Source organism: Amborella trichopoda, chromosome 4 (genome assembly GCF_054954075.1).
Source record: "Amborella trichopoda isolate Santa Cruz 75 chromosome 4, AtrichopodaSantaCruz75HAP2 v2.0, whole genome shotgun sequence".
Classification (NCBI taxonomy): Eukaryota; Viridiplantae; Streptophyta; class Magnoliopsida; order Amborellales; family Amborellaceae; genus Amborella; species Amborella trichopoda.
Window position 1 is genome coordinate 16,201,153 of NC_142339.1, and position 12,305 is coordinate 16,213,457.

The window sequence follows — 12,305 nt, forward strand, 5'->3', positions numbered from 1 at the left end:
TATGATTTTTCGTTATTTTAGGTTATTCCTGGTTAAAAACACGTAATTTTTTAGCAAATACTTATATAATGTCCATTTACTCCCTCGAGCAAAACTCCACTTAGCATTGATGTTAGGACCTCAAGTTTTGTGGATACAACCTCCACAACTCGTAGATTAAGCTCAATAAAAAAAATTCCTTAATTGTGCCATCCATGTACTTGAAAAAATAATCTCAAGATTAAAATAAGGGTGCGATTTATATAGAGCCGAGACTTTGAACAATCAAAAAGTATAGTGCACCTTCAATAGTGTCGAGAAATGTGATTTCAAAGCTGGAAATGTTTGTGATAGCCTTAAAATATATTTTCGTCTCTAACTATAAAATTTCAAGCTTAAAAAATAAGATAAATCGAGTAGATATATGAAAACCTGAAAATATTGAAAATTGACGGTCCAAAAATGCATTACAAGATGCATTATTTCCAAAACTTAAAATATATTTTTTCTCATGTCTGCATCTTGATGTCGAGATGATCCATTTGAGGATATTTGGGTATCAAAACAACATCTTCTAGTGAAATTTTTGGGGTGCACTCTAATTTGATTGTTTAGAGCCTTTGTTCTATATTTTATTTTTCCTTAAAACAAAGACCATCCAATTTTTAGATTGTGAAATCTAAGTGTTAGAAAACTCAAATTTCAATCTTCTTTTTCTAAAATAATTATCTAGTAATTCTTAAGTGGTTCCCAAGTTTTTAGATTAAAAAAAATCCTCCCAAGTAACCTTCAGACCGGGGAAATAGAATTAAACTAATGCTCTCAATGGAGCATTATATACATGCTCTAAAAACTACTTTTTTAAAAAGATGACTTTATATATAAAGCTACCTCTAAGTTTATCTCCGATAGTTTTACGAGGGACACTACCAAACAATAGTTCATACATTATCAAGATTTATTTTATTGAAATAGATAATTTTCAAGAGTACATCAAGATTTATTTTATTCGCATAGTTCTACTTAGTTCTCTTCGATACGTTGAGGGTGCCACTTATCTAATTTGGATGGAAATCGTGGTACATGCCAAGAAAGAAAATAATCACCAAAATACTGCAAATATAAGCATAGTAGCAAAACGCACAGGGAATAAATGGATCAAATACGGTCCCATTCCAAAAGTTCATTTTAGATATGGATTAAGGATATGAAACACATCTGAGATATGGATTTAAGCATGGAATTCGAGATGCATTGTTGCTTTAGATTCATAATTTTGTAGCTAAAAAAATAGTGCAAATTGTGTTGTGCGCGGTGTCCAATACACAAGATTGAGTACTACGTGCACATATATAGTATTTCGTGCATATGTGTTTTGGGGAACATAGTGCAAATCGTAGACGCAAACCTCGGTGCATTGTGGCGTGGGTGTCTTGCTCTTGCGTGCACCTGCCCGTGATGTGTGTTTGGCGTTGCTGCCTTCACACTGCCTCAACACTGGCATAAGCAATGTTTTGGACTGAATACTAAGTGCACTTATATAGTACTTCTTACGCATGGGATTTGGGGAACGTAGTGCAAATTGCACTCTTTTATGCTCATAAATAATCTAAGTTGATGTTTATTTGGATCTTGAGGGACTGAATTTTTTTCTATTTCGCATCCCGAAGATCCGTTATGTGCACAGTTTGTGGTGCGCAGTACACAAGGTGGAGTACTAAGCGCATTTATGTAGTACTTTATGTGCGTGCGTTTTGAGGAATGTAGTGTGCATTGTACGATAGATAAGTGCACAATGCTCATCATAAGTGCGGGAAACATTGCTACACTTTGTGTATGAATAGCACGCATTACGTGGCTTATGTTGTGCACGGTGTGTGATACACAAGACAGTGTACTTCACATCACAATACAGTTTTCACAACAGAAAATCAGGTTGCACACCTCTCAATAAAATAATTATTTCTCTCAATCTACAAAGATTGTCTTCTTGAAATCTGTTTTGTTGAAAACTAGACTCAAAACTAAAACTCAACAACATGGTGTTCTTGATCCAACCTTTTATAGACAATTGGTTGGAAAATTGATATATCTTACAATATTATGCCCAAATATTACTTATGCAATTCATATGGTTAGTCAGGTTTTGAGTGCTCCTCATTCTGTTCATCTAGTAATGTCTTGCACATCATTTATTATATCAGAGATACCCTTCATCGGGCTTCATTTTTCTCCTTTTCTTCCTCACTTACTGGTCTAAAATTCATTTTGGCTATAAAATTTTGAAGGAGATCGCATTTGAATACGTATGTCGGTTTATACACCAGAACATTGTTCATATTTAAAACCATAAACAAGTTATTGATTTATTACCGTCTATTAAGAACTATCTATTATATATTTGTGTCATTAAAGCCATACACTATTAACCATCAAGAGTTTTACTTGGTATGACTTATGTTAATTTAATTGAAAAGCATAGACGTCCGACCACTCTTATCACAGCCTTACCTCTATTTGTTTCTATAGGTAACCATCAAAATAGGCATTCTTTAATGGGCGAGGACTTCATAAGATTGACTCCTTAAATAGTCAAAGTAAGCCATACCTCCAAATAATGCCGAAACGTATTTTTACTACAAAAATCACTATGATAATTTGAAAAACTATTTTCATATTTAATTATGAAATTTAAAGTTTCAAAAGTAGTTTAGATCAAGCAAATCTAGTTTACGAACACTTGAAATTTTTGAAAACAAACAGTTCATAAAATACATTACAAGAGGCAATATTTTCAGGAGTTGAAATGTTTTTCTCTTTTTCCACATTCATATATCTTAAAGTTAAGATGATCAATTGGAGGGTTTTTGACATCAGAATAAATTTTTCTAGTGACTTTTGAGGTACATCACTTCTATAATATTTACAAAAAAAAAAGAAGGTAAGTATGAAATGGTTTTTAATGAAATGTGATAAAGTCAGTGGGGATTTGGGCCCTACCCTTTCGTGAGAATGGAGTCAAAAACCTTATCACAGTACTAGACAATACTACCACCAAGACTCCATGCCATTCTCTTTTATAATATAAAGTTGACACTTTATATAAACTTTTTGCTTCTTTAATTGTGTATAATCAATTGAAACATGATTCATGTTTAAAGGAAACCTTGGGGAGTGATCGTTGAAGCCCCCAAGATACTTTTAGACATAAAGCTTATGGGGCAAAAAATCATGTAGTAGAGATTCCCTCCGTGCCAACCTACTAAGCTACACCAGGTTGGGTATGTTGGATAGTCGGGTTAGGTAGAGCAGGTTGGATCAGTGGAGCCTGGATAGTAAAATGATGAAGTAGATGGACTAGAAATGGTTGGGTTGGTAAGCTACGTAGGTTTGGTAGATTTTGTATTGGGTAATATTAATAAAAACTGAGTTGATCTGGGTGACTATTGATAGATTTCCTATTGGGTTATATTAATAAAAAGGGAAGTTTATGTATGGATCGTGTTATATTATAGTTATAACGAAATGGCCCAAAAATTAATCATCATTACCTGAAAAGACAGATCTCTAAATTTTTTAATTTTTTTCCAAGTTTACTTTCGATCCGATACGTTTAAAATGCCCAAGTTTGCCCCAATCCTCCCCATATTCTCATGGCCACCACAGCCAGCACCTCATCCATGGAGTCCCTGACCCTTTTTATTCGTTCCATTGTGATGATCTGCAGTTCATAGTCCGATTCATACACTCGCCAAGATGTGTGCAAGACTCGGCAAAGTGGCTCCCGATTGCTCAATCTGGAAGTCGAGCCCCAGGTCCCCTTAGTTCGGATTCTGAGTCTTTTGAGTTCGCATGGATCATCTCCTTCTCTATGGCCTTAAACTCAGTACTTGATAAGATTTTGGAGGATTATGAGGGGCTCCAAAATTTGACTGTCTTCGCACCTTAGGATGAGGGGTTTAATGGAGAGTATGATTAAGGGGCATGAGCTGAGGGTTTAATGGAGAGTACGGTTAAGGAGCAGGAGCTAAGGGTGAGAAGGTCAGAGCTTAATTCTTCGGTGGTTGTAAGGATGAACAGGGTGGAGGTGGTTCCGTTTGATCTTATTTCTAAACAAGTCTTTCTCATTCATGGCATTCTTATGGCTTTCAAGGCCGTTCGGGTTTCAGGGTAGTCGGCCACCACAGTGTTGCTGCTACTTCGCTCTCCATGCTACTCTCTCTCTCACTCTCTCCTGCATTATGGTTTTTGGAATTTGCTCTTGTTCCTTTCTCTCTCCTTCTCTCCCTCTCTCTTATATCTATGGATTTGGTCTCTTTCTCTCTCTCTAAAGAGCGGACCAAGGGTATATTTGGAAAAAATTTAAAATATCGAAGATCTATCCTTCCAGTAAGAACAACTAATTTTTTGGTCATTTTATTATAACGGTAATAAAACCCGGTCCATACGTAAATTTCCCTAATAAAAACTGAGATGACCTAGGTAAACTATAGGTTGCGGCTGGTAGATTGGCTAACTGGGTTGTGCCATGGGTTGAACTTGGTGGACCAACTGGGTCTGGTAAATAGGTTCATAGGTATAATGATAAGTGGGATGACCTGCTGGAATAGTGGGAGGACGTTGGACCTGATAGCCATAGCCTGACCGAGAGTTGGAACCCGAGGTTGTGAAAGAGAAGTCTGCCCTCCCAAAGCTTGTATAAGGTAAACAAGCGGTTGACCAATGAATTGACTGACTCCAAAGGTAATATTGGCTTGAGGAGGAGGTAGGCAAACACTGAGATGACTATGGCTACTCAAAAGAATGACTATGAGTCTTCCTCTTATAAGAAAACACTTGATTGGACTGATTATCAAGGTTGATTTAACCTTGATCATCTTGTGGCGCATCACTTAGCACTTGAACCCCAGTCTTAACCTGGCCATAGTTACGAGACTGGGGCATAATTCTCAATTCTTGGATAATCATATCGGGTCTTACGCCTTAACTATTCAGGGTACTACGACTTTTGTAGACTTGATAATCAATCGTTCCATGTTGAGGACTGGGAAACTCACCGACTTGGAGATTGGAGTCTTTAACCATGGTCTCACATTGGCTCAGATTTGGATAAGCTAGTGTGACGTTCATTGGTACCGGAGGCACTACTATCGACTCACTGGGTGGACTCACTGGGGGCACTACTTTAGACTCATTGCGTCAGAATTAATATCAAAATCATGTAACATTATCTAGGTCTAATCAGAGGGCCACAATACACACCAATCAAAAAGGGTTAGAAAAACTTGACCTACGTTTCTAAGGGCATCTAATGATATACCCAATCTCTAGGTTCCTAACTTGGAAAACTTGAAATGAGTTCACTCCTTCGATATGATGGTGTAGGGAACTAAGTTTAAGTTACATGACTTCAAACTGTTTTTTGACAATGGGTTATACAACTTCAACATACAACTCAATTAGATGACATATAGTAACTTTGCCCTCAATTAGCGATTTATTACAGTAACATTAATCACATCCATACACTTAGAAACCAAGGATTACTACTCAACTTAGGCCCCTTTACAAAAGTCTGACCCACACTATTCATGGAGATCGAGCATACACCCCTTAAAATTCAAGTGCCATCAAATTCAATGCCAAATTATACATGAATTCCCAAATACAAAATATCATAACACTCAATGTCCAAATACAAACTTAGATAGGCTCAAGTGCTTAATGGATCGTGATCATGGGAAGCCAAAGATGGAGCTCAGTATGCATGGTTTATTGCCTAGGTTTTAACAACATAACATAGAGTGACTATTCCAATGGCATGACGAATTAAGCCAATTTCACTTCATCTCATTGGGAAGCAATTAAGGATCATATGATCTAAACATTGCATGGCACGTTTAATCAGGATAGGCTCAGGAATTTTGGATCCAAATATGAGGAAAACATGAGAGAAAAAATAGGATGTAAATCCACTTCAATATGGTGTGGAATCAAGTACATGACATAGAAAAATTTTGGCATGGTTTCTCCTTATAATTTCACCAAATTAAATTATCAAGAAGATGATTTAATATACTGATTTGGATCCAAAATCTGAGAAAGATCAGTCAATAAAATCTCAAAAATTCTCACTCACAGCTCCTCCAAAACTGGACCCAAATAACTAGGAGTCTAGGGCTCATACTCAATGATGAATCACAACTAAAATACTCATGAATCAAGGAGGTAAGAGACTAATATGCGTTACTATAAATAGAGGATTACAGCCACAAGAAGCTTCAAGGATACATGGCTTTGATGAATAATTAAATTGAAATGCCAAGAAGCTAGGGTATCACCTCCACGCTTGAGGTGAAGCTTTAATAGAGTTTCAAACTCAATTTCTCTCATTTAATTATTAGTATTCACTCCACACTTTTGCACGCCAACAACACAAAATTGAAAAGAGAGAGAAAAAAAGAGAGTTAATGTTGAAGTTAATCATCCATGGCATAAGAGAGTGTTTCATCCTAGTTATTCGTCACTCATCATGTTATTTTTTATGAGATTTAACACAATTAGCCTCCTAATAAACCCTAAATTCAATCTTCAAATTAATCTTAAACTCAAATTCAATTTGCTTCCATAAATGATCATGCTAAATGAATTTAATAAAATGAAGAAGCATAGATAGGGGTGTGCCCCTTTAGGTATTTATACATACATTCTAAAAGAATTTTGAATTTGATGATTCCCTCCAATTCTATGTGTCATTGGTGTTCATGTCCACACAACTATGCAATGCCACATAGAATAGGTGGTTATATGTATAATTCCTTATGGGCATATGGTTTCAATCATAAGCCCTTTGTTCCTTTCAGAAGATCTCCACATATGCACACAACCAACTAATACCACACATTAGATATGTGCATAAAAGATTTTCTCAATTCCACAAAATATCACTTAATACTTTAAAAACATAATGCAAAATTGCACAAATGCCAAAAACATCCACCATGGGGGTTGACCCCATGTAATCTGTACATGGGCTTGCCTGGTCCCAAGTTGCATCCGTTAGTCATTTAGGTGTCACTTGTGGGACCCATGGTAGCTATCCTTGTATCTTATTTCCTCCAAACAATTACTCAAATTCTCAGATCTTCTCTCAAAACCCAAAAATTTCTCCAAATCATACTCCATCAAATTTATACAATTTGACATCATATAAAAATATTAATAATGGAAACTAATATCCTATGGAGATGAATTGTGCATTAGGGCTCGTTTGGTTCCCTAGATTTAGATTTCTGGGACTCACATTTCAAATAAATGTGGCTTGAAATGTGATAAAAAATCATGTTTGGACACCCTTTGATGGAGGGATTCACATTTCCATGGGAATTCACTTTTCCACCTTTTAAGCCAAGTGGTTGAAAATATTAATTCCATTGAAATAAGTGAAATTCATATTTCCTGGTGGACTTAAAAACTTTTTGCGGTAAGTTGTATTGAACAAAAATTTTGGCGTCCACCTAAAAGAGAAATGAAATGACTCTTGCTTGCCCTTGCATGAAACCCTCTTGCTATAATATATAAATAATATATTATTTTATATTATATACCATTAGACAATATATATTAGTATAATATATTATTAGAATATAATATATAATATTAGTATTATTGATATAATATAATATATAATATATATTTATATTATATTAGAATTACATTATGTTATATTACATTATATTATATATTAAATATTTATATATATATTATGTTATATTATATATATTATATGTTTATATTTATATTTATTTTATCAGTGTAATTTATATTATACAATATATATATTATAATATATATATATATATATATATATATTATAATATATATATATATATATTATAATATATTATAATAAATATATAATATATATTTATATTATTGAATCAATGTAATATATATATATATATATATATCAGATATTATATTATTTATTTATATTATGTTATATTTCTATATATTGTATATTTATATTTATTTTATCAGTGTAATTTATATTATACAATATATATATTATAATATAATACATTATAATATATTTATTATATATAATACAAATATTCATTAATAGAATAAATATATATTATCTATTATATATTTATATTTTTATTTATATTTATATTTATATTATTAAACAATAGAACAATTCTTCAATAATCACAATAATGGAAATGGTTAATTTTTTGGAATAATAATAATTAATAAAAATTAAAAATTTCCAAAAAATTTATTCTGGGCAATCCAAACAATGAATTTGCATCTTCCTTGTCTTTACTAGATGCTATCTAAACAACAAACATCCATATTCCAAGAAATATCAATTCCAATAGATATCAATTCCAGGATACGCATTTTCCCTTGATTGAAAATCTAGGGAACCAAATGGGCCCTTAGAGTACTCCACTTAGCTTAGACCTGAAATTTAAATTCACCTTCTCAAAATGACTCAACAAAATCATGAGCCACGCTGTCAAGTAGAGGCTCATGCTTTACTTATCAAAGTCAATCCAATATGTGGCTCGGGATTCTTAAGTTGTAGTGGATTACAGGTGTGTACCCCTGAAGACATGCATTCTAGTGGTAGTGGTTTCGAGGATCCTCTCTAAGCACATGTACATTTTTCTTTCCAGTGGATCAACTATGGAATGTCAGTTTTTTATTTGTGATTGTTTATAGACATCCTTGTAGAGATAGAAATCGTTGAGCTAGAGATACAAATAGTTGAGGATATTTTCTATAAAAAAATGAAGAGAGAAAAGTTACTATCGATAAGGATTTAAGGAATTGTGTTCGTGTTCTTAGAGAAAGAGAGGGAGATGGCAGTTCGAGAGCTTCAAAATCGATTGAAGATCAACTCAATGGAGACCAAGCTTTTTTCTCTCAAGGTTGAGTCTCTACAGGCTGAGAATCGAACCTCTGCCTCCAGCAAGAGTCGATGAGCCATGGCTTTGATACCATGTTAAATTTCTGAATCCTCTAGGGAAATCTTTGTGTATCGATTAATCGTCAAGAATATACAAGTCCTGTATAATTATACGGCTAATCAGTTATTGATAATGACGAACTAATCTAGTCTTATCAAGAGAGATATCTATAGCATATACCATATAAATTAAAATTAGAAACTATCCTCAACTATATTTATCTCTACCTCAACTATTTCAAACGACCAATTCTACACCCTTTCCCTTTTACTCTCCCAGTACGTTGGTCATGTATTACACAACCATTACAAGAAAATTGAACATTGTAACCATCATCGACTAGTTGACCCACAGATATGAGATTAACAGTCAATTTAGGAACGAATATGACATTACGTAAATACAAAGGGGTACCACGGTAGATAGAAAGTGAGAGATTATCAGTATCAATAATATTCAGTTTCTCCCCATTAGCGGTGAGAATCTGGCTATTACATTGGTATGATTTAGTAGATGATGGACTTGTGTGCACTCCAATCATATGATTAGAGGCACCAGAGTCAATAAACCAAAGGGGATTGACACTAGGGGATATGTGAGTGTTCATACCATATAAGCTCATAGCAGAGAAAGCATATAGAAATTGATTGTCATTTCATTCATGAAAATTTTCTAGCCGAAGAAGTTACACTCCCACATATTACCTCCCAATAACAACTTGCAGATATTTTTACCAAGACCATGACTCATGTTAGTCATGACTATCTCGTTGACAAACTGATGATGTTTACCTAACCTCAGTTTGAGGGGGAGTATAGAGATAGAAATAGTTGAGGTAGAGATAAAGATAGTTGAGGATAATTTCTAATTTTAATTTATCTTGTATTTGTTGTAGATATCTTTATTGATAAGACTAGATTAGTTTGTCGTTATCAATAACTGATTAGCCGTATATTTATATGGGACTTTATATATTCTTGACAATTAATCGATACACAGAGATTTCCTTAGAGGATTCAGAAGTTTAATATGATTCTCAGCCTGCAACGACTCAACCTTGAGAGAAAAAAGCTTGGTCTCCATTGAGTTGATCTTCAATCGATAATGAAGCTCTCGAACTGCCGTCTCCCTCTCTCTCTCTAAGAACACGAACACGATTCCTTAAATCCTTATCGATATTAACTTTTCTCTTTTCATTTTTTTTAGAAAATATCATCAACTATCTTTATCTCTACCTCAACTATTTCTATCTTTACAATACTATGAGAAGATTTGAGGTCAAAGATCTAGGCTTAAATCCTGTTAGAGCCTAACCTTCTTTTATAGGGCTATCACACATGAAATACTCAAGCCTTGTGATACTTAGAGTTTGTGACTCTTGGTCCTAGTGCACTAAGATCCTAGAGTGATATCACTCTTGCTCACTCCCACAATTATCACAAGCTATAATATGTCAGGGTTCAAGGTCTTCAAATGCCAGCACTCCAACATGATACACTTGTGCAAGTCAAACCAAGCCCTTATGAGTAGCCAAGTGGCCTAGTTGCAGCAAGATGCCCTTGATGGAAGGAGATATGCATAGGGATGCTCCTGTTAATGGCATGTACTCCTAATTGGCCCGCCTTCAAGAGCTAGGTGCCTCTCCCATCTTTAACGACAATCGTGGGGGTCTTTGAAAACACTTAAAAACTTTTTGAATGGTGATTGTATCCAAACTAGTGCAGAAAATGGCATGCATGCATTGTTCGAAAGGTATCTTCAAAATAGTGATAGTGAGCTGAAAAAATACAGTAGAGCAAAACAAGGGCTTTTGGAGAAATATAAATTTTAAAAAATATTTATAGAATTAACAAAAGAAAATAGTGCATATTCTGACCTTATATTATTAAAAAAGGACAATGAAAAAAAATGCGCAGATCTGTTTGCCCTATTTTTTCCAAGACTTTCATGTCAGTTGAACAATCATGAACAACATGAAAACATGGGCTTAGAACATCTTTTTGGTCATTTTAGGAGAGATATAGCTTAGCTAGCCCCACGTTGGGTGATTTATATTTTAAAAAAAGAAGACATCTGATTTGGGTAAAAACTAATTGAAAGGGAAATTAAAAAAGGATCAAGGTCCAACCAAATTACTACAGTGCTGGTTAGTTCTCTCTCAAAATCATTATTTCTTTATAAGAATCTGAAATAAAAAGAATAAAGAAGTTCTCTTGTAAACTTGAGAACTAAAACTAATAGAATAATCAAATAATGAAATAAAATAAAAGCTTACCAAACTGGACACATAAGCCTAGCCCCCATAATTGGGGCCTGAATTAGATTTTTATTGAATTTTGTGTTGAGTCCTCGTTTACTTGAATATTTGAATTAAGGGCTTGAGATCATTTAACTTGCATTGGATATTGTACATTGATCATTGAAGATCAGATCTAGGGTTTCTAGGCTTAACCTATAGCTTTCTAGGATTTCTAGCTTAATTAGGGTTTTTGGTGATGATCTAAGCCTAAATTGGACTATATGGAATTAGGTTTAGGTTGAGAGATCTCGGAATGAGGGCTCTAGCCATTGACTAATATTGTCTAGAACAATCTAATCTATATGATGCCTTAGGTTGAGGTGCAAAGGGGTTTTCACATGCCAAAAACTCGATATACCACTTCTAATATGATTACAAGTCCAATATTTATTGCTCTACAAAATTTGGGTCCAAACAAACATAGTGTTTATCTACGACCATGGTATCAATTCACATCAACGTGGTATGAGTTAACGTCAATGCATATCAAGTTGACGGGTAATCTAGACTTTGTTTGTCCAAATTTTGTAGGCAGCTTGCTTAAGCATTTGTCAGCTTGCTCCAACTAAAATTTAGATGTCTTCCATAGAATTTTCTTGAGAATCAGCCTATCCCTTCCTCATATTAACTCCTGAGGGTAATCTATATCCTAGAGCTGGCAACTATCTAAACCTTTTGATCTTCTAAAATCAAGAAGCCTTGAATCACTTCTAATCCAAATTGGATTCTCTCATGACCAATCCTATTCAATCCAAATTGGATTCTATCAAGTCCCATCCTAATTCCAATCCTTATAGAGATAGACTCACAAACAACTTGGAAATCTTATTTTCCCATATAAGGAATTTTTTATTAGAATTTTACAACTATTGATTTTAAACACTTTGAATTTTCATTTATAAGCTCTTGAAAAAATGGGGGCCAAAACAGAGTCTAATATCACTCTGCCACTATGGTCTCGCATTGACATCAATGCGGTCTGCATCAGCGTCAACCCAAAATGCATCTATGGGACTAGAATGTATTTTTTTTTTAACAAATGTTATTTT